The 27,846-nt window shown below is 38.1% G+C and overlaps 1 protein-coding gene across 3 annotated transcripts in view; it reads left to right on the plus strand.

Moving 5' to 3' along the window:
• The window catches only part of LYST (lysosomal trafficking regulator), a 222,156-nt gene that overhangs the window by 24,021 nt on the left and 170,289 nt on the right, over positions 1 to 27,846 (plus strand). For 2 of the 3 annotated variants that reach the window (XM_057299849.2, XM_057299854.2), the window contains exon 2: positions 26,041 to 26,130. The gene's annotated coding sequence lies outside the window, so the exon portion shown is untranslated. Of the gene's footprint in view, positions 1 to 3,850; positions 3,919 to 26,040; positions 26,131 to 27,846 lie in introns of all 3 variants that reach the window. The other variant, XM_063595304.1, reaches the window with a different exon arrangement.

A 27,846-nucleotide genomic window follows, 5' to 3' on the forward strand; every position in this document is an offset into this window, starting at 1 on the left:
TGTAATTATGGATAAAGGAGAGGGAGGAATCAAAGCAGGCTTTAAGGATTCTAGATTGTCTGAGGGTGAATGGTGATGCAGATAATTACTCGTAATTTAAAAAATACGGGGGGAGGAGTGGATTTGGAGATGTGAAATCCATCAGTTTTCTTCAGTTTGGTGGAGTTAGCTGTTTTATTTCCTTTGTTGAAACTGAGTCAGATATAAATACATTTAAAAAAAAAAAAAAGGCCTGGTGCTCAGGAGAGAAGCCTAAACCCAATAAAACAATTTTCATTTGTTCAGTAAATATATTCTTTCAAATACTGTTGGTAATGAAGGGAGGTTAGTGGGTAGAAGCTTGAGGAAGTAGATGTGATCATTGGGAAGGTTTGTCTGTTTTAAGGATGGAGAAGCCAAGGACACTTCAGTGGATTGAGGGAAAGGGACCATTGAAGAGGAAGAAAATTGAAGTCACAAGAGGTAGAAGATAATTGATCAAATGTAACAAGAGGAAATGGAAGAGTCAGGTCCAGGAGGACAAATGAAAGTTACCCTGAAGAAGAGGAATGATGTATCTTCTTGTTTAAAAACGAAAAGGAAATGGGGTAGATATAGATATAAGTTAGTATCCAGGATGACATCTCTTTTTCTCTGTGAAGCAAGATTATCTGCTGAGATTGAGAAGGAAGAACATGGGTTGGAGTATGCTTGAGGGGAAAAGAAAAGTTACTATTGAGATTGGAAAAGGGACTTAACTAGGGGCGTGTGACCTCTTTGCTGAATCATGATGAATACCCTTCCAGGCTTGAAATCACAAATGTACGGAGGCCAACAGGATGGTTAAGCAGTGTTCTCCAGCAGCCTGCCTGCTCCCACTCCCCTTCCCTGCCCTCCATAACAATGCAGAAAACAAATAGACTGAACTTGGACCACTCCCCTTTCCCACCCCCATAACGATGCAGAAAACAAGTAGACTGAACCTGGATTGAGATTGGAAGGGAAGGTGTGATGGAAAACTTGAGTAGGGGGTAGTGGGAAGTCAAGGAATAGAGAGTGGTAATGAGGCTGCTAATTGAAGGGTTGAGCCATAGGAATCCTGCTTATTAAGGAACAAAGCCAAGCCAAGACAAGGCTGGTAAATGTGGATAATGAAGAGGATGAAGAATCTAAATGAGTCAAGTGCAGGATTAATGGAAATAAAAGAGTACTAGAGATGGAAAAATTGGCACATATGATGTGAGAATTCTCAATTTAAGATTCTGGAGTTAGCAGTTTCAGGTGATGATAAGGGCCAAAGAATGACCAATGATGGGTGGATAGCCAAGATTAATAGTGCTAATTATAACAATATTAATATTAATAAAAACTATTCATTGAACACTGTGTAGTAGTCACTATAGTAAATATTTTCCATAGGTTATCATGCTTATGTTTCACATATTAGTATCAACATTTTACAGATGAGGAAACTGGAGCTCAGTGAGATTTAGTAACTTTTCCCAAGACTCACAGCTACGAAGTACCTGAGTCTTTCTGAGTCCTTCTAGCATTGAAGCACTTATGCCTGACTACTAAACCATGCTAGCCTTCTGCAAAGTAGGGGTCATTGAAGAAGAAGAAGGCAAAGAGCGTTAAGTCTTGTGTGTTGGAATCAATTGTTCTTATGGATAATGAAGTCCCCAGAATATATAGCTTCTGTGTGGAAAGGAAGATAGTCATATGACAAAATTCTCAGTAAATGGAGATGGCTGACTCAAAGGTCAGTAGGTGACAACTATAAATATAGCTATAATGTAATCTTAAAAGTGGATAAAATCGAATAACAATGACTCACAAGTCATCTTGGGAAACTAGGAGAATACTGACTTGTCTTCCTGGCCCCCAAAATGATGCATATGAAAATATTAACCATTCGTTTCTTAACCCTCTCTTCTCTCCTGGCTTGTGAAATTATATATATATATGTGTGTGTGTGTGTGTGTGTGTATTTACATATGTTTGTGTATATATACGTGTGTGTGTGTATATATACACCTGTGTGCACACGCGCACACACACACACAGACACCCCCCCCTCTTTTTTGGTTTTCCTCCTACCCCTCTACCCACTCCTCCTCAGTCTCATTGGCTGGATTCTTCTTTGCCAGCTCCTTCATGTTGGTGAGCCTCTGGATTCTCTCCTCCTCCTCACTTCTCTTTCTTTGTGCTTTCCTTTGATGATCTCATCTATTTCTAAGCTTTCATATACCACCTATATGTTAATGACTTCTGAATGTTCATCTAGAGATGAATCTAGAACTTTCTTCAAATCCCAAGATCCTTATATAGGAAGATGTACCCAGAAGAAATAGCCCATGATATTTCAGGGCAATATCATGTGACTAGAGAAAGTCATCTTAGGCTAGTAATCTCCACTCATGCCCATCTAGTTGAGGGCTCAATTCACTTATTTTCAACATCCACAACCATTTCTAAGGTGATAGCTTCTCTGGTTACTTATCACTGGTATGACCAAACATCTTGATTTGCCTAAGATGGCTCTGGTTTATGCCTATTGTTCAAGACCAACCTGGCCAACATGGTGAAACCCCGTCTCTACTAAAAATACAAAAAATTAGCTAGGTGTGGTGACGCACACCTGTAATCCTAGCTACTGAGGAGGCTGAGGCATGAGAATCGCTTGAACCTAGGAGGTGGAGGCTGCAGTGAGCCGAGATCGCACCACTGCATTCCAGCCTGGGCGACAAGAGTGAGATTCCATCTCAAAAAAAAAAAAAAAAAAAATCAGTGTATCCTGTGTAACTTGTAAGAGCTGTTTATATCCATCAGCTCACTCTTATCCTACTTTTCATATTTAAGTGTCTAGACTTCGTTGTACCTTTACTGCATTATGACTTAGAGTTTGTTAAAGATTAAAATCTTTTGCCATTTCCTGAATTTCTGCTTAGTGATGCTTCCAAAGACAGTAATACTGATAATTATTCTTGAAATATTTCTCTATTAGCCTTATTTAAACATTTTGGAGAATGTTTCTAAAGTCATTTGCTCCACATTACTGAAATATATTTATTTTCTCTTCACCTTATTTTTTAAAAAACAGAACCCAGTAAGGCAGTTTTGATAAAACCTGATTATGCACAGTTTAAGGAAACATTCAAGATGTATAATTTTAATCTTAAATTAATCTTGATACTTACTACATTTTCTGAATGTCGTGCTCTCATAAAAGTTCACAACCCAAAGAGGCATTTAGAGATCATCTAGTTTTTGTTTTTTAAATATCTGTAAGAATAATGGGCATCAGAAAGGTTAAGCACCTTGCCTGAGATCCTAAAGAGAACAAGGCAAAACAGAAAACTGAGAATCTCTTGACTTTTAGTCTACTATTCTTTCTGTTATACTACCAACCATTTGAAAATTTTAATGTGTTTTAAGAAAGTGATCTCATAACCAAAAGATGTCTGTGCATCATAGAAACCCATAGCGTTTGGTTTTCAATATGTAATTTGCTTATTTTAACCCTTTAACTTTAACCCTTTTTCTTTATACAAGTCTACATTTAGACCACAGTGATAGAAACTACCGAGTATGATAGAAACTACCCAGTGTGGTAGGGAAAAAAATTATGTGGGTGGAATTTGAAATGCCTGTGCTCAGAAAATATTTATATATATTCCTTTCTTATTTCTGTTCTGTGCCCTGCTCCCCTAACTATCCATCTTCACACATGGTTATAGAACAATAGATTCAGCCACCAGATCTGAGTTTGAACTTGTGGTTATCTTTCTTGGTGTGAAATGTTTTATAACAGTAAACACATTTTTCTCTAATTGACTGCCTCAATTATTGTTTTTTCTTTCTTTTGAAGGGAAGCTAATTTTTTGTGTTTCTTAAGAATTATGAAATAAGAGGAAACGTGCTATCTATACGTGCAAGGTATATTTAAAGCTTATAAATATCTGTGTTCAGTATGTCTAAAACTTATTTTGCAGAATCTTCTAAAACTTATTTTGCAGAATCTTTAACCTTATGCAAAATATATATGAAAAAGTTTATTATTATAGTACAGCTGCATAAATTATTTTTATTATTTTCATTTCACATTTAGGATAAGGCTCCAAGCTGTGTTTTTAGCATTCCTCAGGAGGTATGGAAAACTATCATGCTTGTAATTGATTTTCAAGAACTTTTAAACTGTATGCTTTGAATTATCTTTAACAGTATGAATAAGCATCCAAAATTTTATTGCTGAAGGTTTTTGGTTTTAATATGAAAAATGGTAAGGTTTTTAAGGTGTTTCGGTAGTGCCTTAAATGCTAATTGTGGAATAGAGAGTGGCTTTTGTAAATATGTCTATTTCTCAGAGCCTTACCTGGGGGAACATTTCCTAAAGGTATTTGAATATTAAAATGTTTTCTCTCAAAGTTAGTATTAAATGAACTGGTGTTTATTTATTGAACTCTTGTATCTGTGGTACTGTGTTAGATGCTCATATTTTTCTGATCAAATAGGATCTGGTTTCCTTTCTTAAGAAAAGTATAATCTAGTTTTAAAAGAAACAATACAGTACAGTGTGGTGAGTGATAAGATAGAGGCATGTGGAAAAGTAATTAATTGGGAATTAATGGGAATTTCCATAGCAACATGATAAAAAATTAGTTGAGAAAGTGTATACCCTTTGAAGGAATTGCAGGGTAGTACAACGTGTTGTGTGTTGGGAGTTTGGAAAAGCTAAATTGTAGCAGGTATTGCATACTTTGATAATAAGCAGTTGGGATCTTCTTCCCTATGAATTGGAGTGACATTTGTCATTCCAAGGGATATGAGTAACATTTTTAGTGGTTGTATATTTAGATTAAACAAAAAATAGACCAGACAGTGTGATCAAGTAGGAGGTTGTTAGTATTGCAAGTAAGAGAGGAGTTGAAGGTCTAAGGATGCTTAGGTGTAAGATTAGAAGGGAAGGACCAGATTCAAGGTGATGATGATAATATCTAATAATTATTGATTTTCCTGCAATCTGCCAGGCACTGTGCTATGCATTTTACATGAGTTATCTTGTTTAATGTTGATATTCGCAACAACTACAGCTACTCTTATGAACTCAGTTGTATAGATGAGAAACTGAGGCTTAGAAAGAGGAAGTCAAGTACCCAAGGTCATAGAGCAGCAGATGCAGAGGTGAACCAGTAAGTGGTCAAGAGGGAGAATTGACTAGGCACTAGATGAAGTGCTATTCTGGTTTCTCACCTCAGTCACTGGGTAGAGGCCATTTACTGAAAGAGGAATGAAGAAGGAAGAGCTGGCTTATTGGAGAGAGAAGTCAATGTCTGCTTTGGAGAATAGAAATTTGTATATAGAATACAAAGGGATTGCATGAGTCTGAATCCTGGCCCTGACACTTAGTAACTCTGTGACTTTGAGCAATGACCTAACCTTACTGTGCTTCAGTCTCCAATATGTGTCAACTAGGGATAATAATGTTACTTAGGAGATTGTTAGGAGGATTAAACTAACTACTCTACTTACCTAGAGTGCTTACAATAGTGCCTGATGTGTAGTAATTAATCACTGTAGGTGTTAGCCAGATTATCATCATCATCATCATGCTATAAAAATCCAAAGGTCCGTTTTGAGGAGGGATGTAGTAGTCAGTGTAAAACATCTAGCACATTCCTTCTAACAGGGATAGAAAGCCGGGGAGATGATTTACCTGGATGAACCTTCATAGTTCCTTTAAATGACGTCTCTCTCTCTATAGCTACAGTATCTCAGAATTTCTACCCTTTTGCGGTGCTCAGGGCCAAACACAGGTTCTTCCTGAGTTACCTGGTTGCCGAATTTGTTTGTTTTTAGGAAAAATGAACTACCTGTTGAAAGGCTTAAGTTTGGTGCGTTTTAGTGTGACTTCCTCTAAATAGAAATTTAAATTTTCTATTAAAATTTTGCCTGGCTGCCCTATGCCTGAGTTTCCTTTATTTCCTGGCCAGCTTTGTTCTGCAAGGAGCCAGAGTAACCTCTCCTGCCTAGGTCAGCGCCCCAGGTTTCAAGGCAGCCGGAATGGCATGTTAACCAAGATTTCATGGGCTTGGGGAGAGGGGTAGGGAAATAGGCAATGTTGTTTATTGACACCCTGAAATATGAAAAAATAATATGTACACCTTTCTGGGCCATTGCTGTCTTAGATTTCCATTCTTTCCCCAGAACTACTGCCTTACTGCTGTTACACATGTTTGTTTTTTTAGTTTTCTTTACACAATTCTACATAAATTGGAAATATTTCATTAAACACATTTTTCTACTTTAACTTAGCTTAAATGCATAATACAGAATAAATATAGGAACAGCACAACCATTTATTTCCATATTCACTAGTTAAGGATTATTATATTCCCACATTTTAAATATAGAACATCTAGTTCAGAGCCAATTCTTAACCCTCCGATGCTGAAATTTCTGATGCTCTTTAGAGCTGAAGGTGTTACTTCTTGTTAAAATGTAAATACTTCTTTTCAAGAGGAGCAACATTTTTCTTCCAAGTCATTTACTTTTTGGTATAAATGTACAATGTGGAAACATGGAAAAAGATAACAAAGCTGTAAAACATCTTGAGAAGTCTGTGGGGGGGCAAGAATTTTGTGGTGCTTGGAGGCGTGCTTGGGAGTTGGCACTAAGTACAGCTGTAATTAGTCAGTTTTCTGTCCTGTCCACACAGAAAACTGTCTAATTACAGTTGTAAGTTGTGCCAGACCTAATCGCTAAAATGCTCTGAAAGGTAGAATTCTGAAAGATATAGTTTGGTTGTGAGTAGTCTGTCAAAAAGTGTATGCAATATTAGGAAAAACATTGGAGAGGACTCTGCAGACCTAGCTGTTAAGTCCTCTGACTTTTGGGAAATCTCTTAACTGCTGTCTGCCTTAGTTTATCTGTAAAATTTTGAGGGAGGTGATATGGTCATTAACCCAGAGATCGTTTAACTCTCTGAAAGTTGATTGTAGAATGGATTCTCATTTTAAAATAATTTATTAAATGCGAACTTTGGCAGTTTTCCCTTATTGTCAGTCAACTTGTCACTTACCTCAGTATTAGTTGAAAAAATTTCTTTTGAGTATGGCAGTTACATCTTACATATGACTGTGTTCCATCATTTCTAAGATGGTTGTTGAGAATGTTTAGAATGCATAAGATTTGCCCTTACAGACAAAATAAACTACAGTATACTTGAGTGTTGCATTGTGAGACTTCCCCGGGAAAAAGGTCCGGCAAAGTGCTGAGATTACCTCAACACGTGTAACTGGCTTACTCTTTGCCTTACGTGGTGCTATCCTACTTTTGGGGCCCTTTCCCCAGATTGTTGGAGCTACCACAAATGGCTTGGAGGTACAGGAATCTCTTCTCCCTCCCTGACAGGCAGGGGGCTGGGGGAGAATGGGGCAAAACATATTGCTAGCAATTCAAGTTGGAACTCTGAATTCATTTTCCCATTGAGGCATGAGTTGTTACTAAGATTCTGTAGGGTCTGTAGTTAAAAGCCTTAACAGCATTTCCTTCCTGAAGCTGTCCCAATGTTAGTATCTACGGAACTGGAGACCACAATCTTTACTTCCTAAGAATACATGACATCTTGACTTCTAGTCAGATGCTCCTTAATGCACTCTTCAGAGAAGCAAGTTCAGTATTTGTGAAGAAGGGCCTGGGCTCTAAACAACTGCTATCATTTCTTTTAAAGTTAATAGATTCAATGAAAGTTGAACATACCACCAAGTATGGTGAATAGTCAATAAATATGGGATCATGATTTGTCTTATGGAAGATTTCAGTTTGTGAAACCATTTATATTATTGTTAAATTGGTTTTCATGAATTTTCTTATTCAGTTATTTAATTTAGAACTTTAAGTGTCATATCTTTCCCTGATCTGCATTTTAAATTCCAAGAGGAATTTGATCACACAAAGCCCATTAAATATTTTAATTTCCCCTATTTAGTGAGTACCAGATTTTGCTTCAGTATTCTCAAGAGTGTATTTATTATCCACTATAAAATAGATTATAAAGGTTTTTATATTAATGTAAATATATAAAAATAATATTCCTAATGAACTTTGTTTTGTCTTTAGTTAGGAATCATTCTTTTTTTGCCAATAAACATTTTTTATTTTTATTATTTTTAATTTTTCCATCAGTTATTGGGGTACAGGTGGTATTTGGTTACATGAATAAGTTATTTAGTGGTGATTTGTGAGATTTTGGTATACCTATCACCCAAGCAGTGTACACTGTACCATATTTGTAGTCTTTTAATCCCTCGCCCCCCCCACTCTTCCCCCCAAGTCCTCAAAGTCCATTGTATCATTCTATGCCTTTGCGTCCTCATAGCTTAGCTCCCACATATCAGTGAGAACATATGATGTTTTGTTTTCCATTCCCAAGTTACTTCACTTAGAATAATAGTCTCCAGTCTCATCCAGGTCACTGCAGATGCTGTTAATTCATTCCTTTTTATGGCTGCATTGTATTTCATCATATATATATATATACACACACATATACATACATACTTACATACCACAGTTTCTTTACTCACTTGTTGATTGATGGCCATTTGGGTTGGTTCCACAATTTTGCAATTGTGAATTTTGCTGCTATAAACGTGTGTAAGTATCTTCCAAATAATGACTTCTTTTTCTCTGAGTAGATACCCAGTAGTAGGATTGCTAGATCCAATGTTAGTTCTACTTTTAGTTCTTTAAGTAATCTCCACATTGTTTTCCATAGAGGCTGTACTAGTTTACATTCCTACCAGCAGTGCAGAAGTGTTCCCTGTTCACCACGTCCATGCCAACATCTACTGTTTTTTGATTTTTTGATTATGGCCATTCTTGCAGGAGTGAGATGGTATCACATTGTGGTTTTGATTTGCATTTCCCTGATCATTAGTGATGTTGAGCATTTTTTCATATGTTTGTTGGCCATTTATATATCTTCTTTTGAGAACTGTCTATTCATGTCCTTAGCCCACTTTTTGATGGGATTGTTTTTTTCCTACTGATTTGTTTGAGTTTGTTGTAGATTCTGGATATTAGTCCTTTGTCAGATGTATAGATTGTGAAGATTTTCTCCCAATTCTGTGGGTTGTTTGTTTACTCTGCTGACTGTTACTTTTGCCATGCAAAAGCTCTTTAGTTTATTTAGGTCCCAGCTATTTATCTTTGTTGTTATTGCATTTACTTTTGGGTTCTCGGTCATGAAATCCTTGCCTAAGCCAATGTCTAGAAAGGTTTTTCCAATGTTATCTTCTAGAATTTTTATAGTTTCAGGTCTTAAGTTTAAGTCCTTAGTACATGTGTAGTTGATTTTTTGTATAAGGTGAGAGATGAGGATCCAGTTTCATTCTCCTACATGCGGCTAGCTGATTATTCCAGCATGGTTTGTTGAAAAGAATGTCCTTTCCCCACTTTATGTTTTTGTTTGCTTTGTCAAAGATCAGTTGGCTGTAGGTATTTGGGTTTATTTCTGGGTTCTCTATTGTGTTCCATTGGTCTATGTGCCTGTTTTTATACCAGTACCACACTATTTTGGTGACTATGGCCTTATAGTATAGTTTGAAATCAGGTAATGTGATGCCTCCAGATTTGTTCTTTTCACTTAGTCTTGCTTTGGCTATGCAGGCTCTTTTTTGGTTCCATATGAATTTTAGATTTTTTTTTTCTAATTCTGTGAAGAATGATAGTGGTATTTTGATGGGGATTGCATTGAATTTGTAGATTGCTTTTGGCAGTATAGTCATTTTCACAATATTGATTCTACCCATCCATGAGCATGGGATATATTTCCATTTGTTTGTGTCATCTGTGATTTCTTTGAGCAGTGTTTTGTAGTTTTCCTTGTAGAGGTCTTTCAATTCCTTTGTTAGGTGTCTTCCTAAGTTGTTTTTTTTTTTTTTTTTGGAGCTATTCTAAAAGGGGTTGAGTTCTTTTATTTGATTCTCCACTTGGTTGCTGTTGGTGTATAGAAGAGCTATTGATTCGTGTACATTAATCTTGTATCCAGAAACTTTGTTGAATTCTTTTATCAGTTCCGTGAGCTTTCTAGAGGAGTCCTTAGGGTTTTCAAGGTAAACAATCATATCATCAGCAAACAGTGAAAGTTTGACTTCCTCTTTACTGATTTTGATGCTCTTTATTTCTTTCTCTTGTCCAATTGCTCTAGCTAGGACTTCCAGTACTATGTTAAAGAGGAACGGTGAAAGTGGGCATCCTTGTCTTGTTTTATTCTAGAGGGAATGCTTTCAACTTTTCCCCATTCAGTATTATGTTGGCTGTGGGTTTGTCATAGAGGGCTTTTATTACATTAAGGTATGACCCTTGCATGCCGATTTTGCTGAGAATTTTAATCATAAAGGATGCTGGATTTTGTTGAATGCTTTTTCTGCATCTATTCAGATGATCATGTGATTTTTGTTTTTAATCCTGTTTATGTGGTGTGTCACATTTATTGACTTATGTATGTTAAACCATCCCTGCATCCCTGGTATGAGACCCACTTGATCATGGTGGATTATCTTTTTGATATGTTCTTGGATTCGGTTAGCTAGTATTTTGTTAAGGATTTTAGCATCTGTATTCATCAAGGATATCGGTCTGTAGTTTTCTCTTTTTGGTTATGTCCTTTCCTGGTTTTGATATTAGGGTGATGCTGGCTTCATATAATGAATTAGGTAGGGTTCCCTCTTTCTCTTTCTTGTGGAATAGTGTCAAAAGGATTGGTACCAATTCTTTAAATGTCTGGTAGAATTCTGCCATGAATCTGTCTGGTCCTGGACTTTTTTTTTTAGTGGTAATTATTAAATTACCATTTCAATCTCGCTGGGTCTGTTCAGGGTATCTAATTCTTCCTGATTTAAGCTAGGAGGGTTGTATTTTTCCAGGAATGTATCCATCTCTTCTAGACTTTCTAGTTTATGTCTGTAAATGTATTCATAGTAGCCTTGAATGATCTTTTGTATTTCAGTGGTGTCAGTTGTAGTATCTCCCATTTCATTTCTTAATGAGGTTATTTGGATTTTCTCTCTTCTTTTCTTGGTTAATCTTGCTAGTGGTATATCAATTTTATTTATCTTTTCAAAGAACCAGCTTTTTGTTTCATTTATCTTTTGTATTTTTTTTGTTTGTTTCAATTTCATTTAGTTCTGCTCTGATCTTGGTTATTTCCTTTCTTCTGCTGGATTTGGGTTTGCTTTGTTCTAGTTTCTCTAGTTCCTTGAGGTGTGACCTTAGATTGTGCTCTTTCAGACTTTTTGATGTAGGCATTTAGGACTGTGAACTTTCCTCTTAGCACCACCCTTGCTCTATCGCAGAGGTTTTGATAGCTTGTGTCATTATTGTCATTCAGTTTGAAGAATTTTTAAATTTCTATCTTGATTTCGTTTTTGACCCAATGCTCATTCAGGAGCAGGTTATTTAATTTCCATGTATTTGCATGGTTTTGAAGCTTCCCTTTGGAGTTGATTTCCAGTTTTATGCCACTGTGGTCTGAGAGAGTGCTTGATATAATTTCAGTTTTCTTAAATTTATTGAGACTCGTTTTGTTGCCTGTCATATGATCTATCTTGGAGAAAGTTCCATGTGCTGTTGAATAGAATGTATATTCTGCAGTTGTTGGATGAAATGTCTGTATATATCTGTCAAGTCCATTTGTTCCAAGGTATAGTTTAAATTCATTGTTTCTTTGTTGACCTTCTGTGTTGATGACCTGTCTGGTCATTGGAGTATTGAAGTCCCCCACTATTATTGTGTTGCTATCTCATTTCTTAGGTCTATTAGTAATTGTTTTATAAATTTGGGAGCTCCAGTGTTAGGTGCATATATGTTTAGGATTGTGATATCTTCCTGTTGGACAAGGCCTTTTACCATTATATAATGTCCCTCTTTGTCTCTTTTAACTGCTGTTGCTTTAAAGTTTGTTTTGTCTTATATAAGAATACCCTGCTGGCTTTTGGTGTCCATTTGCATGAAATGCCTTTTCCCACCCCTTTACCGTATGTGAGTGCTTATGTGTTAGGTGAGTATCCTGAAGGCAATAGATAGTTGATTGGTGAATTCTTATCCATTCTGTGGTTCTGTATCTTTTAAGTGGAGCATTTAGGCCATTTACATTCAATTTTAGCATTGAAATGTGCGGTATGGTTCCATTCATCATGCTCCTTGTTGCCTCTGTACTTTGTTGTTGTTGTTTTGTTTTTGCTTTTTAACTTGCATTTTTGTTTTATAGGCCCTGTGTGATTTATGCTTTGAAGAGGTTCTGTTTTGATGTGTTTCCAGGATTTGTTTCAAGACTTGGAGCTCCTTTTAGCAGTTCTTCTAGTGGTGGCTTGGTGATGGCGAATTCTCTCAGCATTTGTTTGTCTGAAAAAGACTGTATCTTTCCTTCATATATGATGCTTAATTTTGCTGGATACAAAATTCTTGGCTGATAATTGTTTTGTTTGAGGAGTCTGAAGTTAGGGCCCCAATCCCTTCTAGCTTATAGGGTTTCTGCTGAGAAATCTGCTGTTAATCTGATAGGTTTTCTTTTATAGGCTACCTGGTACTACTGTTTCACAGCTCTTAAAATTCTTTCCTTCATCTTAACTTTGGATAACCTGATGACAATGTGCCTATGCGAAGATCTTTTTGAGATGAATTTCCCAGGTGATCTTTATGCTTCTGTATTTGGATGTCTACGTCTCTAGCAAGGCCAGGGAAGTTTTCCTCAATTATTCCCCCAGATATGTTTTCCAAGCTTTTAGAATTCTCTTCTTCCTCAGGAACACTGATTATTCTTAGGTGTGGTCATTTAACATAATCCCAGACTTCTTGGAGGCTTTGTTCATATTTTTGTATTCTTTTTTCTTTGTCTTTGTTGGATTGGGTTAATTTGAAGACCTTGTCTTCGAGCTCTGAATTTCTTTCTTCTACTTGTTTAGTTCTATTGCTGAGACTTTCCAGAGCATTTTGCATTTCTAAAAGTGTGTCCAAAGTTTCCTGAATTTTTTATTGTTTTTTTTCTTTATGCTATCTATTTCTTTGAATATTTCTCCCTTCACTTCTTGTATCATTTTTTGGATTTCCTTGCACTGGGCTTCACCTTTCTCTGGTCCCTCCCTGATTAGCTTAATATCTAACCTCCTGAATTCTTTGTCAGGTAAATCAGGGATTTCTTCTTGGTTTGGAGCTATTGCTGGTGAACTAGAGAAATTTTGGGAGGGTGTTGAAGAGCCTTGTTTTGTCATATTACCAGGGTTGGTTTTCTGGTTCCTTCTCATTTGGGTAGGCTCTGTCAGAGGGAAGGTCTAGGGCTGAAGACTGTTGTTCAGATTCTTTTGTCCCACGGGGTGTTCCCTTGATGTAGTATGCTCCTCCTTTTCCTATGGATGTGGCTTCCTGTGAGCCGAACTGCAGTGATTGTTGTCTCTCTTCTGGGTCTAGCCACCCAGCGAGTCTCCCTGGCTCCAGGCCGGTACGGGGGGTTGTCTACACAGAGTCCTGTGATGTGAACCATCTATGGGTCTCTCAGCCATGGATACCAGCGCCTGTTCTGGTGCAGGTGGTGGAGGGTGCAGTGGACTCCGTGAGGGTCCTTAGCTTTGGTGGTTTAATGCTCTATTTTTGTACTGGTTGGCCATGTTTTAATGCTCTATTTTTGTGCTGGTTGGCCTCCTGCCAGGAGGTGGCGCTTTCCAGAAAGCATCAGCTGTAGTAGTACACAGAAAGATATGCAGTGGGCAGGGCCCTAGAACTCCCAAGATTAAATGCCCTTTGTCTTTTGCTACCAGGGTGGATAGGGAAGGACCATCAGGTGGGGGTGGGGCTAGGTGTGTATGAGCTGAGCTGCTCCTTGGTTGGGTCGTGCTGGGGCTGCTGTGGGGAATTGGGGGTGAGATTCCCAGTTTACTGGAGTTGTGTACTTAGGAGGATTATGGCTGCCTCTGCTGAGTCATGAAAGTTGTCAGGGAAGTGGGGGAAAGCCAGCAGTCAGAGCCCTCACCCAGCTCCCACGCAAACAGAGGGGCCACTCTCACTCCCACCGTGTCCCCCCTAACAGCCGGGAGTCTGTTTCCAGGCTGAGGGCTAGATGGGCTTGAAAACTTCCCCGAGGCTATCCACCTCTCAGCTACGAAAGAAAAGGGCTTTAGTTCTTCCCTCCACCTGTGAAGTCTGCGAGCTGGATTTGCACCCTCCCCGGAGTTCTGGCCAGCAGGCTTCTCACCGCATTCAAATTGTTAGAAAGTTAGGCTAGAGAATTCCTTTCCCTGTGGGGTTTTACCCCCTGCTCCTCTAGCCACCCTCCCAATGGATCCTTGTGGTGCCAGGCAGGAATGGGCTACTTAAGGACCCAGGGAGCTCCCACGGCCTTTCTGCGGCATTCTCTACCACAGTAATTCACTAGGCTTGGCTCTCTAACTTGATTCAGCTCCAGGTAAGGTCAGAAACTTCTCCAGCAAACAGACCTTCAGCTTCTCCAGTGGGGGTGTGTGTTCAGGAGAGGAGGGTCTCCCTTTCCCACTTGCACAGTTGGGGCACTCACAGTATTTGGGGATCTCCTGGGGCCTGCAGGAGCAATCCGCTTCCTTCAGAGGGTCTGTGGGTCCTCTCGGGATTGCTGGTTTATTCTTGCAGTGGATCTGGAGCTAAAATTCACAGTGCGAGCCCCCGCATGCTGCTCTGTCCAGAGCTGCAATCTAGTCCTGCCTCCCTTCGCCATGATCCCAGGAGCTCCTCTCTTTAGTTAGGAATCATTCTGATGGTTATTGCTTAACACATCTAGTATTGACTAAAAAGTTACACAGTAAAGCTTAGATTAACAGATATTTTCTTGCTTAAATATTGTACAGTTCAACTGATATGTTTTAACTGGCTTATTCTTTAAAGAGAATTATATTAATCTGAACAAGTGCAGTTTCCCCCTCCCCCTCTTTGGTCCCCTTCCCCCCACCAGTGTCCTGCATTTCAGACATATAGTTCTGTGTTGTAGTCTAAAAAGTTTGTAGAGAGAGGTTTAAAAATCTTGTTTCCAGGTGTATGTATTACAATCCAGTGGACTTGAGTAAAGGCTCTGGATACCATTTAGAGGTAGTATTTAGTGTTAGGGAAACGCCTTTGCCTGTTGTCTAATTTCTAATTGACCTGACAGAAGAAGAAAGGCTATGTATCTTCTAAACTTGCTTATTTCAGTTTTAGTTAATTACCCCCCAAAACATATGTAACTCCAAGACAACTGGGATAGTAGAGTCCAGTGACTAATCATTTCTGTGACCTTGGACCTGTAGGCCTCAGTTTTTCTCAACTGTAGAATGTGGGGTTAGAGAATATGATATCTAAAATTTCTGCCATTATGACAACATAAGATTCTAAGTTATTCATGTTTATTCCTTTATTCATGTCATTTATGAAATGATATAAATGGTGTTATCTTTTTTTCTCATAAAGATTTTTTATTTTTACTGATGTGTTGTAAAGACTATATGAGATCTTTGAGAAAGTTGCTAATCAATCTATCAATATATATTAAACTCTGGAGAGTTGGGATTTAGAATAGCTAAATCCATATAAACCTTTATTTTCAAGAAGGCTGCTTCAAATCATGGCAGATTTTGATTTAACAGAATTTATTGGGCACTTATTATTCTGTACATTATTTTGCCTAATTCTTAAAATAACCCTGATTTATCACAGTCTCCTCTTTGGCATATAACATTTTTGAAAAAAAGTCTTTCCAATGGCAACTTCTCTAATACTATTGAATTAAGAAAATTAGGCAAGCACATAGTGTTACTTTAAAAGGGAATTTTCCAGGATTTTTTGGCATTTGGTGAAAGACTAACAAGTCTTTTGGGTGTTACTGTTTGATGAGGAAAAAGTATGCTTTCTAATCAACCTATAAGAATAAATATCATTATTATAACCTTTTTTGTTGTTTTTTCCTTTTACTTCTTTTTTTTCTTGTGGAAGCCACAAGACAGGAAAAAGCAGAAAATACAGGGACTTCCTATTTTTTTTTTCAGTGCTTCCTTGGAAACAGCGTTATGAAACAGAACATCATTTTCCTCACACTGATCTGAGGAAAGCTTGCAGTGATCTTTTTCTTCCTTCAGATGGCACTGTCTGTCATAAGGTGTGCAGCTAGTACTGAGCATTTACATAGAGCTATAAAATTTGTCAACAATGTTTACTGAGGTTATATAATTTCTTAGGCTCCACATAGCAACTCTGTGGGGTAGTTTATGGAAGAGGCAGCCAAACTTCACACAGCTCTGTGTGACTAGCTAGTAATTGCTAGATTCCTGATCTGTGGCTTCTGGGTCCTATTTCACTACTGTCATGATGCCTACTGTATGTATATCCCACTATTCAGAACAGATTCATAAATAGTGAAAATAGAATGAGCTGGAGCATATTAATAAATATCTATTAAAATATTTACTTAAGAAATAAATATTGGAATTAATGAATTTATGAAAAAGGGAACTGTAGCACAATGGACCCCTTTCCCTTCTTATCACTGTGGCCACTGGCTATTTGATATTTATTGAAAAGGAAACTCAGCCACCTAGGGACCGTTTCTTGCCCTGTTGTTGAGCTTGAGATTTTATTTTCAGTGGTACATGTAATGTCCTTGGTAGCATTGTCTAGAACACAGACATGACAAGGCATCTAAAAATGCCATTATATGAGGAGCTGCCCTAAAAGTGAAGAATATATGTGGTCATGACTTGCTGTGAGGGGCGGGTGTAGTAGTTCTCTATGTCAAGAAGATAAATGCGTGAAAATCCACAAGACTGAGGGTGATAGCTTAATTCTGTAATCTTTTAGGTGGATAATAAGTTGTGGAAATTAATCACAGAACCGCAACAGAGCTAAGATATCAAAGTTAACTATCCAGATGTCTGCAGGAAGTCTCATTCAATGAAAGCAGAGCCACTGTTGACTGACTTTAGTGACCATTTCATTTCCAGAAGGTAAAGGAAATAATCCAGGGAGCCAGTACTCTTGAGTCTATCTTTGACCTAACTTGACTACGAGGGGCTTAATTAGACAAGTTAACCTAATGAAAATCCTGAGAGAGAGACCACGCCATTCATTCAACAAATGAGTAGAATCGAATGCCTGCTGTTAGCTGTGTTCTGTTCTAGATGCTAGAGATTTAGCAGTGAATACAACAGACAAAATCTCTGTCATTATAGGGCTTTCATTTTAAGAACTTATAATGATCTGTTGTCCAAAAATACTAGCTTCATGGTTACTTAACTGCAAGGACCTTAACTTTCACTTCACTTTAGACATCTGCTTGCAGGGCCACACTGTGGATGTTGTCATCTGGGACCGCTTGTTTCAGAAATCTAAAAATTCTAACATCTTCATTCCCACATTGTGTACTCTTCAGTCTGGTAGAGATCCACACTTCCTTGATTGCCTGGATTTTCTGCTTGTCTATCAACATTTATTTTCCTGGCCTCTTTCTTTTTCCTACCCAGTCTGTGTCTCATTTTGGGCCATAAGGACTGTTCTTCCACCCATACCCTTGGGTCCCCTTCACTTATGCTTCTGCTGCCTCCACCCACCAAAACTCCCATTTCCAGATCAGTGATAACAGTCTGCATTGTCTACTATTAGACCCAAGCAGCTGAATCCTGCTGGTGAATCTGAAATAGCTGAAAAAATCCATACCACCAGAAATTCATGGTTTTCCACCTCTGCTAAGCTAGTAGCCAACCAGTAAATTCTTTTGTCTGTCATCACTACTTTCCCCCATTTGACTGTTCTTCCAATAATTATTCTAAATTACTTAGCCTTTAGCCCCCAATCTCTAGACTCTCTTCTTTAAGCAGACAACTTTGCCTATTACTTGAATGAAAAAATTGAGCCAGTCATTCTTGAGCTCCCTCAGTTTCTGGCCTTCCACCTGTTTTCTATATCTGCAACTCTCCTTACCTCCTTTCCCTCAGCCTCAGAGGAGGATGTGTCCCCTCCTGCTTCCCCTCCCCAGCCTAACCTCTTCACCTATGCCCTTGATCCAATCCACACTTATTTTCTCCATGAATTTTGTCCTTCATTCATTCGTTCTCTTGCCCCTGTCTTCAGTATCTTCCCTTGTGCTGGCTGCAGTGGTATGCTGGTAAAGTGGCTCTCCTGGAGAAGGAAACAAAAAAGACCCTAATGTGTAGCATTTGCCCATTTCCATGATGTAAATACTCTCACCATGATGATTTTAAGCTACCGACATGGTGCCAGTGATGCTGGGAAGAAGTACACACAATCAGAGCTGATAGGAGATGGCTGGCCACGCCGCACCACCTCTTATTTCTTATAGCCTAAAAATATGGTTCTTCCAATTCTTTAAAAAAAACAAATACTTGAAAAAAAAATATTCCTTGACCTATGCCTCCTTCTCCAGCTCCTATTTTCTGTTTTTCTTTTCTAATCCTGCCTTCTCAGGAGAGTCTATACTTGCTATTTCCTTATTTGGTCTGGTATTGGAAACCATGAGATGGAGTTAAGGATAGTTGTTGAGAAGGTATACATTTTGAGCATTGCTGAAATTGGAATGAAAGGCATGGTGGATTTAGTCTCAGTAGTCACTGTAAAGAAGTTAGTCACTGGCCTAATAGACAGAGGACTCAGCTCACCTGGTGTGGAGTGGTTTTGCCCTGACAGCAGACTCTGCACACGTGCCTCAGTTCTTCTTGTGTGTTCTTCACAGGTGACAGTACCATTTATCCAGTTAACCAAGCCAGTATTCAGAGAGTTGTCCTGATCCCTCCCTTACCACTCACTTCTCCATCCAATTAATCACCAAAATTGTGCTCATTTTAACTCTTGGATATTTAATAAAATTATATTCTTCTACTGTTGCTTTAGAAAAAAATATCCTTACCATTTGCTTGGAGTATTACGCCAGTCTCCAAATTGGTTTTCATGCAGCTAGAGTTTTCTCCATAAAATGTGTTTTCCACATTGCCACTAGAATGACCTATGTGTTCAAGATTGACCATGCCACTCACATGTTCAGAATAATTCATGGCCTTCCTGTCACCTGTAGCAGTGAGTCTCAGCCCTGACTGTTCTTTAGAATCACCTATGAAGCTTGTTAAAAATACCGATGTTTAGGTCTTGCTGTGGGTTTTGCAGATTAGGTTCTCTGATCATGGGGCCTAGACAAACTCTATAGGTGATTCTGATAAGACTCACTAGCCAATAGATTAAAGCCCAAGGTTCTTAGCATAGTGTACAAAAGCCTTTCACCATCTGGTCTTTGCCAGCCACTCCCTCCATCCTCACTTTTCCTGTTTCTCATTTTGTAGTTGTGATACCGAACTTAACTGTAATTTCCTCAGTGACTTAACTTGAGCTGCTGTTTCCATCTCTAATGCTTTTCTTCCCTTCTTTTCTCCCTTTACCTGTACAACTTCAATTTATTCTTCATGAAGCTTCCCTGGCCACTCAAATTGGGTTAAGTGCCCCTTAGCAGTACATAGTGCCCTATATATTGATTTGCCTTTGCCACCGTAATGTAATCTTCTTGAGGGCAGAGACTGGAATTACTTTATGTTCTTAGTGTCTGATACAAAGTGGTTGTTTTGTAAATGATAGCTGGCAGACTAATAAGCAGGAAGAGGAATATGGAACAAAGCCGGAATATAGAGAATTGGAGTACAGAGTTCCTAAAATTCGAAGAAAAGGTAGGTAAGATGCCAGAGATAGTCTCTTGAAGGGAAAGTGGTTATAAGGTGATAATAGGCAGTATCTCTACTGAACAATTGGAAATAATATGTGAAGGAAAGGGAGAGGGAAAGTGGCCACATGAACTGATGATTTATTTTATTTATTTTTTATTTTATTTTATTTTATTTCATTTTATTTTATTTTTTGAGACAGAGTCTCGCTCTGTCGCCCAGGCTGGTGTGCAGTGGCGCGATCTCAGTTCACTGCAACCTTCTCTCCCAGGTTCAAGCGATTCTCCTGCCTTAGCCTCCCGAGTTACTGGGACTATAGGCGGTGCCACCGCACACGGCTAATTTTTGTATTTTTAGTAGAGATGGGGGGGGGCGGTTCTCCGTGTTGGCCAGGCTGGTCTCGAACTCCCAATCTCAGGTGATCCACCCACCTTGGCCTCCCAAAGTGCTGAGATTACATGCATGAGCCACCATGCCCAGCATGAACTGATTTTTAAATAATGTGCACAAGAAAGAAAGAAGGATATGAAACCAAATGGTCGGGTGCAGTGGATCACGCCTGTAACCCCTGCACTTTGGAAGGGTGGAGGTGGGCGGATTACCTGAGGTCAGGAGTTTGAGATCAGCCTGGCCAACTTGAAGCTGGGAGGTGGAGGTTGCAGTGAGCTGAGATCATGCCACTGCACTCCATCCTGGGCGACAGAGCGAGATTCTGTCTCAAAAAAAAAAATTGTATATATATATATATATATATATATGCACACATACACACACCTGCACATGTAAAACCTATAGAATAGGAACACAGTCCTGGTAGAATAATGAGCTAAGATTTTGAAAAAGTTGGGCTGACCTTTTACGTTTTATACGTAGAGAACAAAAATGAGGCCAGGTGCAGTGGCTCACGCCTGTAATCCCAACACTTTGGGAAGTCAAGGCGGGAGGTTCACTTGAGCCCAGGAGTTCGAGACCAGCCTGGACAACATGGTGAGACCCTGTCTCTACAAAAAGAAAGAAAGGGCGCGGGGGTGGGGGATAGGGCAGTAGGGGAGAGAGAGAGAATGAGCATGACAAATAAATAATAGATTCTTACCAACAAATGGACCCAATAATCAGATACAGAGAACAAATGAAATTTCTTAGCTTTCTTCTCTTCTCTGACATGGAGAATGATCTACACACAGACTAAGAAGGGTACAAGTGAGAAAAATAAAGAGGAGAAAATTGAAGCCCAAGACTGGGGAGGAGATTGTGTCAGAACTCTGGATGCTCTAAAATGAATTCACATCTCACGGTCAGATTCTGAGAACATTTGTTAATGTCATTGCTCAACTAATAATCTTTGAGTAATTATAGTGAAATGTGAAAACTTGTAGAAGCCTGTGGAGGAATAATATTCTAAAATTTAAAAAAATGTAGCTTCCATAGATTTTTGTAAACTTGATGTTACTTCCACAAAAGACTCTAGAGATCATTTTTAAAGATTTTCAAATATTATACTTAAAGAAAAGATGAGCAATAAAGGCTATGTGGGCTTTCTAAGAATTCATTCCAGATAACCCAGTTTCTACCTATAGATTCTACATTTACAGATTAGGAGAATGCTGCAGCTGTAATATATCTAGATTCCCATGGAGTATTTGACAGTCTACCATTCTATACTTGGGAACATGAAGGAGAGTTGGATTATAGTATGGGTATAGTTATTGAACAATGGAACTCAATCTTGATTTAGTTACTCATTGGCAGCCTGGCAGGAAGTCTCTTATGGGCTGCTGTTTTTTGACCCTGTTACACTCATCAGTTTAACACCTCCTTCCCACTTCTCACTCTCAGCTGGCAGTCTTGCTGTTTATTGCACCAAGAAAATAGAAGCACCTGAAAAAAATTCTTGGTCCTCCTATTGCCAAATATACTAATCTTCCTACATCTATACTCGTATTCTCTGACATTCTTCTTATTCAATTAGATGAACTGCCACTGTTTCTTCCACTTGTATGTTGGTCTTCTTCGTTTTGCCTACTCATTGTTCCTAGAATTATCTCTTCTCATTCTAGTTTTTCATCTATTTTCCTTCTCTGTTAGAGAAACATACTATGTTTCAGCTTAGAAACAAGCTATAATATTAATCAGGTTTTTTTTTAACCTCACTTATCTCATGTCCCCCTCAAGCCATCACCCGTTCCCTTGCATGCTTTGTGGCAGAACTTCTCAAAAGAGCTGTCTAAATTGCTTGCCTTCATTTCCTCACCAGTCTTTTCCACCCCACCAAGACCATTCTTTGAAAAGATTGTCAGTAACTTCCATGTTGCTAAATCCAGCAGTCAATTCCCAGTCTTCATCTTACTTAACTTCTCAGAATTCTCTTTTTTTTTTTTTTTTGAAACAGGGTCTCACTCTTACCCAGGCTGGTATGCGGTGGCTCAATCTCAGCTCACTGCAACCTCCCCCTTTCAGGTTCAAGCAGTTCTCATACCTCATCCTCCCAAGTAGCTAGGATTACAGGTGTGCACCACCATGCCGGCTAACTTTTGTATTTTTAGTAGAGATGGGATTTCGCCATGTTGCCCAGGCTGGTCTTGAACTCCTGGCCTCAAGTGATTAGCCTACCTCACCCTCCCAAAGTGCTCTGATTACAGGCTTGAGCCACTGCACCCGCCAGCTTTCTCTCAGAATTTTTGATAGCATTGGTTACTCTTTTCTGTTTCAAGCTTTCTTCACCTGGTTTCTGGGAGATACCACTCACCTGATTTTTCTCCTGCCTCACTTGCTGTTCCTTCTCAGTCTCCTGTGTTGGATACTTACCCTCTCCATTGACTCAGCCATGCTAAGCCCAGGGCTCAGTCGTAAAACCTCTTCTCTGCTCCCTTACACTCATTCTCTAGGTCCCCACTGTTCATTATAGTAGCCCCTAGCCACATGTGGCTTTTGTCTGCTATATTGTGTGGCAGAAATTATAGAACAGGCTCATCGTCTCAGAAAGCTCCGGTGAACAGCACTGCTCTGGGTTATTTCATCTGTCTAGTCCCATGGCTTTAAAAATTTATTGATGATATCCTGATGATTCCCAAATTGATTCACTAGTTCCAGCTTCCCTGCCTGTTTTGATCTTCAGCTGCCTACTTGATTACTTAATTTCTAAGAAACCTATCACACCTAACATAGCTAAAACTGAACGTTATTTTCCCTTACAACTGTTCTTATGTCAGTCTTACCTATCAGTAAACAGTACTATTCTTCACACAGGCTAAAAAACCTTATAGTCTTTTTTGGGTGGGCATTGGGAGGGACTTGCATTCTTGGGGAGAAATGGTTTCAGGGGAACACTTCTATTTCCTCTTTCCATGCTTACTTTAGTTCCTGAGAAGGAAGAATGGGTTGACTTTTCTCACTTTTTCTTTGCAATTATTTTTTACCTCTTTTCCTCTTGCACTCAATATCCAGTGCATCCAGCATACATTTATCTCAGTGGCTTGGAACACACATTTCCCAGATACCCACATGGTCCATTTACTTATTCCATTCAAGTTTTTGCTCAAATATTACTGCTTCAGACCTTCCTTGTCCATCCTATCTGAAACAGCATTCCTATCACTCTATACCCTTACTTTGTTTTACTTTTTCATCGAATTAACATGACCTGACATTATAGTGTATGTTTGCTTTTCATCTGTCTCTACCTCACTATAATACATGATGGTAAGGATTTTGATTCTGCTCTAAACTCAGTGCATAAATTAGTAGCTCACATACAGTAAATGTTCAATAACATTTGTTGAATTAAATGGCATATTGATGAAACTTCTGATGACATAAAATGAGATGTAGCTAATACATTAAATCAGTGTTTGTGTATGTATGTTTTGTTTTTGCTTGTTCATATTTTACATTTTACCAGTCACTATATGAGAAAAAGTGAAACATTATTTTTCTGAGAAGGTCATTTATATGATTATAGGCATTTGTTACTATGTTTTTCATTTACAGTAAATGCTAAGGATATAAAAATTCTACGAATATCGTTGGGGCAAGTTTTCTTTGTTATGACATTATAACAATTGTATTAGAAATTGAAATTATAGTAATAAAGTTAGATTTAAAATTGGGCATTATAGCTATAAAAGGTAAAAAGTAATAAGACAGGGTCCCTGGCCTTAAGTAACTTATGACCTAGAGGGTGAAACAGTCATAGATAAGTAACTACAGGGTGTGTCTATGTAGTTTGGAAACAGGGGCAAATATATAATGGGCTAAGGGCATCATTATTAAAAATGTATCTATACTTCCAGACGTTCTGGACACCTAGAATGATACAGGATGATAAAAATTAGAATACAGGTGTGTATAAAGAGTGCTGGCAGACTCAAGGAGGACACATGTGACTGTGCTGGTGGTTAGAATTATGATCTTGGATAAAATGAAACTGCATAGATATTCAAGTGAGGCTTTGTAAACTACAGAGATAAAGAAGCCATGCCAGTTTAAGAGCATTAGAGAAATCCCTCAGCTTGGCCTAGAAAATGTCCCTTGATAAGAGAAACAGACAGATCTAGCTGACCAGCTGCCAGCTTTCACTTCTTACGGCCACGCTGAGTTAGCTGGAATCATCTTAGCATTGCAAGATAGATGGCTCTACCTTGTGGTCGTGCAAGCTGGAGGGTGGTAGTAGTCAGAGCAACTAATATAATACCATCTTTAGGCTCACAGTTTGATCCATAATTTCCCTTCCATAATTTTATTTTATTTTTTCCCCTTCCATAATTTTAAAGTTAAAAATATCTGCATGGGCTGAGCACGGTGGCTCACATTTGTAATCCTAGCACTTTTGGGAGGCCGAGGCGAGTGGATCACCTGAAGTCAGGAGTTTGAGACCAGCCTGGCCAATGTGGCGAAACCCCCCCCCCCATTAAAAATACAAAAATTAGCTGGGCATAATGGTGGGCGCCTGTAATCCCAGCTACTCGGGAGGCTGAGGCAGGAAAATCGCTTGAACCCAGGCGGCAGAGGTTGTTGCAGTGACCCGAGATCGCGCCACTGCACTCAAGCCTGGTCGAAAGAGTGAAACTCCTCTCAAAAAAAAAAAAAAAATTTGCATGATATTGATTAGCTCAGGAGGCAGCAGGAACAGGTATGGAAGGTGTGTTAGGACTCTATTCCAGGGCTGTTCCACTTGGTTGAGCCGTTGATATACTGCTTTCTGGTGCTCTGCCAGAGGAATGAGGGGGTGAGACTGAAATATACCCTGTGCTTTGATAGCTGTGTGCCCTGCTGTGTGGAGCTGCACCCATCAGGAAGGGATGTTTTTTCCTAATTCACACAAAGCCCTGCATTGTCTAACACAGCTGTTTTCTGCCTGGTTTATCTTCAAGTGCCTAGAATAATGTGTGGTACAAGAACTGGTTGGCAAGCTGAAAGAAACTTAAGACAGTTTTCCAGATTTGAGCATTTTGAAGTAATTAAAGATCACTCCTGGGCCAGGTACAGTGGCTCACGCCTGTAATCCCAGTACTTTGGGAGGCCGAGGTGGGCAGATCACTTGAGCTCAGGAGTCCAAGACTAGCCTGGGCAACACAGCGAGACCCCATCTCATTTTTTTTTAAATAAAAATAATTTAAAAAATCAATCTGATTTTAAAACTTGTAATTCAAAATATCTTCATGTTTGCCACATAACTATGATAAGGAAACATTCTTCATGCTTCTTCCTGGTAAGCACTGTAGAGAAGGGGAGAGCAGGTAACTAAAGAGAAATATCCTGTTGCTATCCCAGAAATAGAAATGTATCCTTTAGTCTTCTAGAAATAACCTTCATTATATTCTACTCAAAAGATTAATTCATTTAAAAACTTCAATAAAGATATGAAATTTGATGATGATTAATAAATTAATGTTTGGCTTTGGTATTGTCTAAGTTCTTATGTATCTTCAAATACCTTTCATCCTAACAGGAAAGTAATGGCTGTACCTAGGAACTCTGAGTTGAAAACCTTTTTGTCTTGATAGTATTTAGATATTCCACTGCCTCCTAGATTCTAGTGTTAAGAAGACTGGTCTAATTCTCCTTTGCAGTTAACTTGTGATTTACCTGGAGGTTTTAAGTTAAGAACTGGAAGAGGAAAAGTAGAGAGCTATTATTGAGTTGCTTTTTCAGATCACTATGTTCCAAGATTCCCTCTCAAGAGGAATTCTTGAAGTAGGCATTTTTTTAGTGTGCTCCTAAGATCTAAAAATTTCATTGGTGGTTTCATACATCATGTATGAAGAGTGGCCACTGATTATGTCACAACTTTGTTAAAATTATTTGTGGTTTGCTATTGTGATTAATATGTTTGTCTTTTTTTTTGTAGGTGAAGCTTTGTTCTAAGAATATTTGTTTCATCTAGTTTATGAGTCCAAATGATATAGACTCTAAATGTCACAGCAGTGGTGAAAGACTGGTAAGTATATAATGTAATAAATATTAACCATCAACATGATTTTGAAGGCTTGAAACTACATAATTATGTGACATTCATTAAACCCCAAAGTTAAAACAGCTAAACTTTTCTTAGTAGAGATGGATGTATAGTTTGTGGTTTATTCATACAATGGTATATTGCATGATGGTTTAATGGAATGAACATAACATTAAGAGGAAAAAGCAAAGTTACAAAAGGATATATACAGTACACTATTTATATCTGGTTGTTGGCTATAACCTCATGTTATATATTCTTTGTTTCTGGGTACTTTAAATATTAGAAAAAATTTAAAGAAAATACCGTGCAATCATCTCTTCAGTTGACATTAAAAATGACTGAAAGTCATTCAATTAAATTCAATATTTCTGTTAGGAAGAGGTGAATACTTCCTAATGTACAAAGCAAAAGTGTCCCCATCACCACAACTGATGTTGTTCTGTTAGTGCAAACTGATACAATTAGATAGAATAATAGAAATTGTATGAATATTGGATAGGATAATTCAGAATTTTTGTTATTTGTAGATTATAGAGTATTATATCTGGGAAATTCAAAACAAAATAATAAAAAAGCTCAGAAGTTTAGATATATGATTATTATATCAAAAGAAATCCACTTCCTATGTGCCTACTATATACCAGTTTTAAATCCTAGAATATATTATGGAAAACAAAATCCCATTCATAATAATGGCAAAAATATGAAGCGCCTTGGAGTAAACCTAACAAGAAATATGTAAAACCTACCTTATGAAATAACGGCAATTTCTACTTCAAGGAAGTAATAAGATAAAGGGGCAAGTAGTATAAGGGTGTTAATTGTAGCTTTGTTTATGATAATAAAAAGCTAGAAACAATCTATTCAAAAATAAGAGATTGGCTACATAGTAAACTATAATATAATGCTATATATGTAATATTTACATGTAGCAGTATGCCATACAGCTATTAAAGAGTGAGAGCTCATGTGAAATGTTTTTCAATATATCTAAATGAAATAAAAGCAAGTAATCATGTATATACACTAACCTATTCATATAAACATGTATATATTTTAGGTACATTTTTAAATCAGGAAAAAACATACATTTCTGTTGAGATTATAATGCCTTTTACTGATATGGCGTTAACTTTTATATCTAAAAATTTATATTGATTTCCATTATCTTAATTTCTAGAAGATAGACTTAATTATTCCCATAATTTTTCAGTTTTTCACATTTTTAATGTTTCTAAAGTTGCAGTGTATCTTGCAATGGATAGTGTCTTATAAGCACTTGTGAAGTAGTTGACTGGCCTGCACGTGAGTGCACTTGATCGTAGACTTTCACATTGTCAGTGCTTCAGCAGACTTCTGTGCATTGCTGGTACTATACCTGTTGAGTTTTTAAATGTTTTCCTGGTTGTTTTCTGAAACTTTCTGCTGATACCATCTGGTAAGATCAAGAAAGCACCAGCATATAAATTTATAGAATGACGTTAGTAGCTTTGAAGGAAAATCCCAGAAACAATACTACAGTACTCTTAAGTGCTGTGGCATGAATGGTCTTGACGGCCCAGAAGGTGATATTGTAGGGAAATTTTATGTGATAAGAAGCATTGTGTCATAGTTTAATTCTTTTTTAGTGGTGTACTAAGTAATTATGTATCCTAAAATTATGAACAGATTCAATGAAATATATTAAAGTTGGAT

Source organism: Pan paniscus, chromosome 1 (assembly GCF_029289425.2).
Source record: "Pan paniscus chromosome 1, NHGRI_mPanPan1-v2.0_pri, whole genome shotgun sequence".
Classification (NCBI taxonomy): Eukaryota; Metazoa; Chordata; class Mammalia; order Primates; family Hominidae; genus Pan; species Pan paniscus.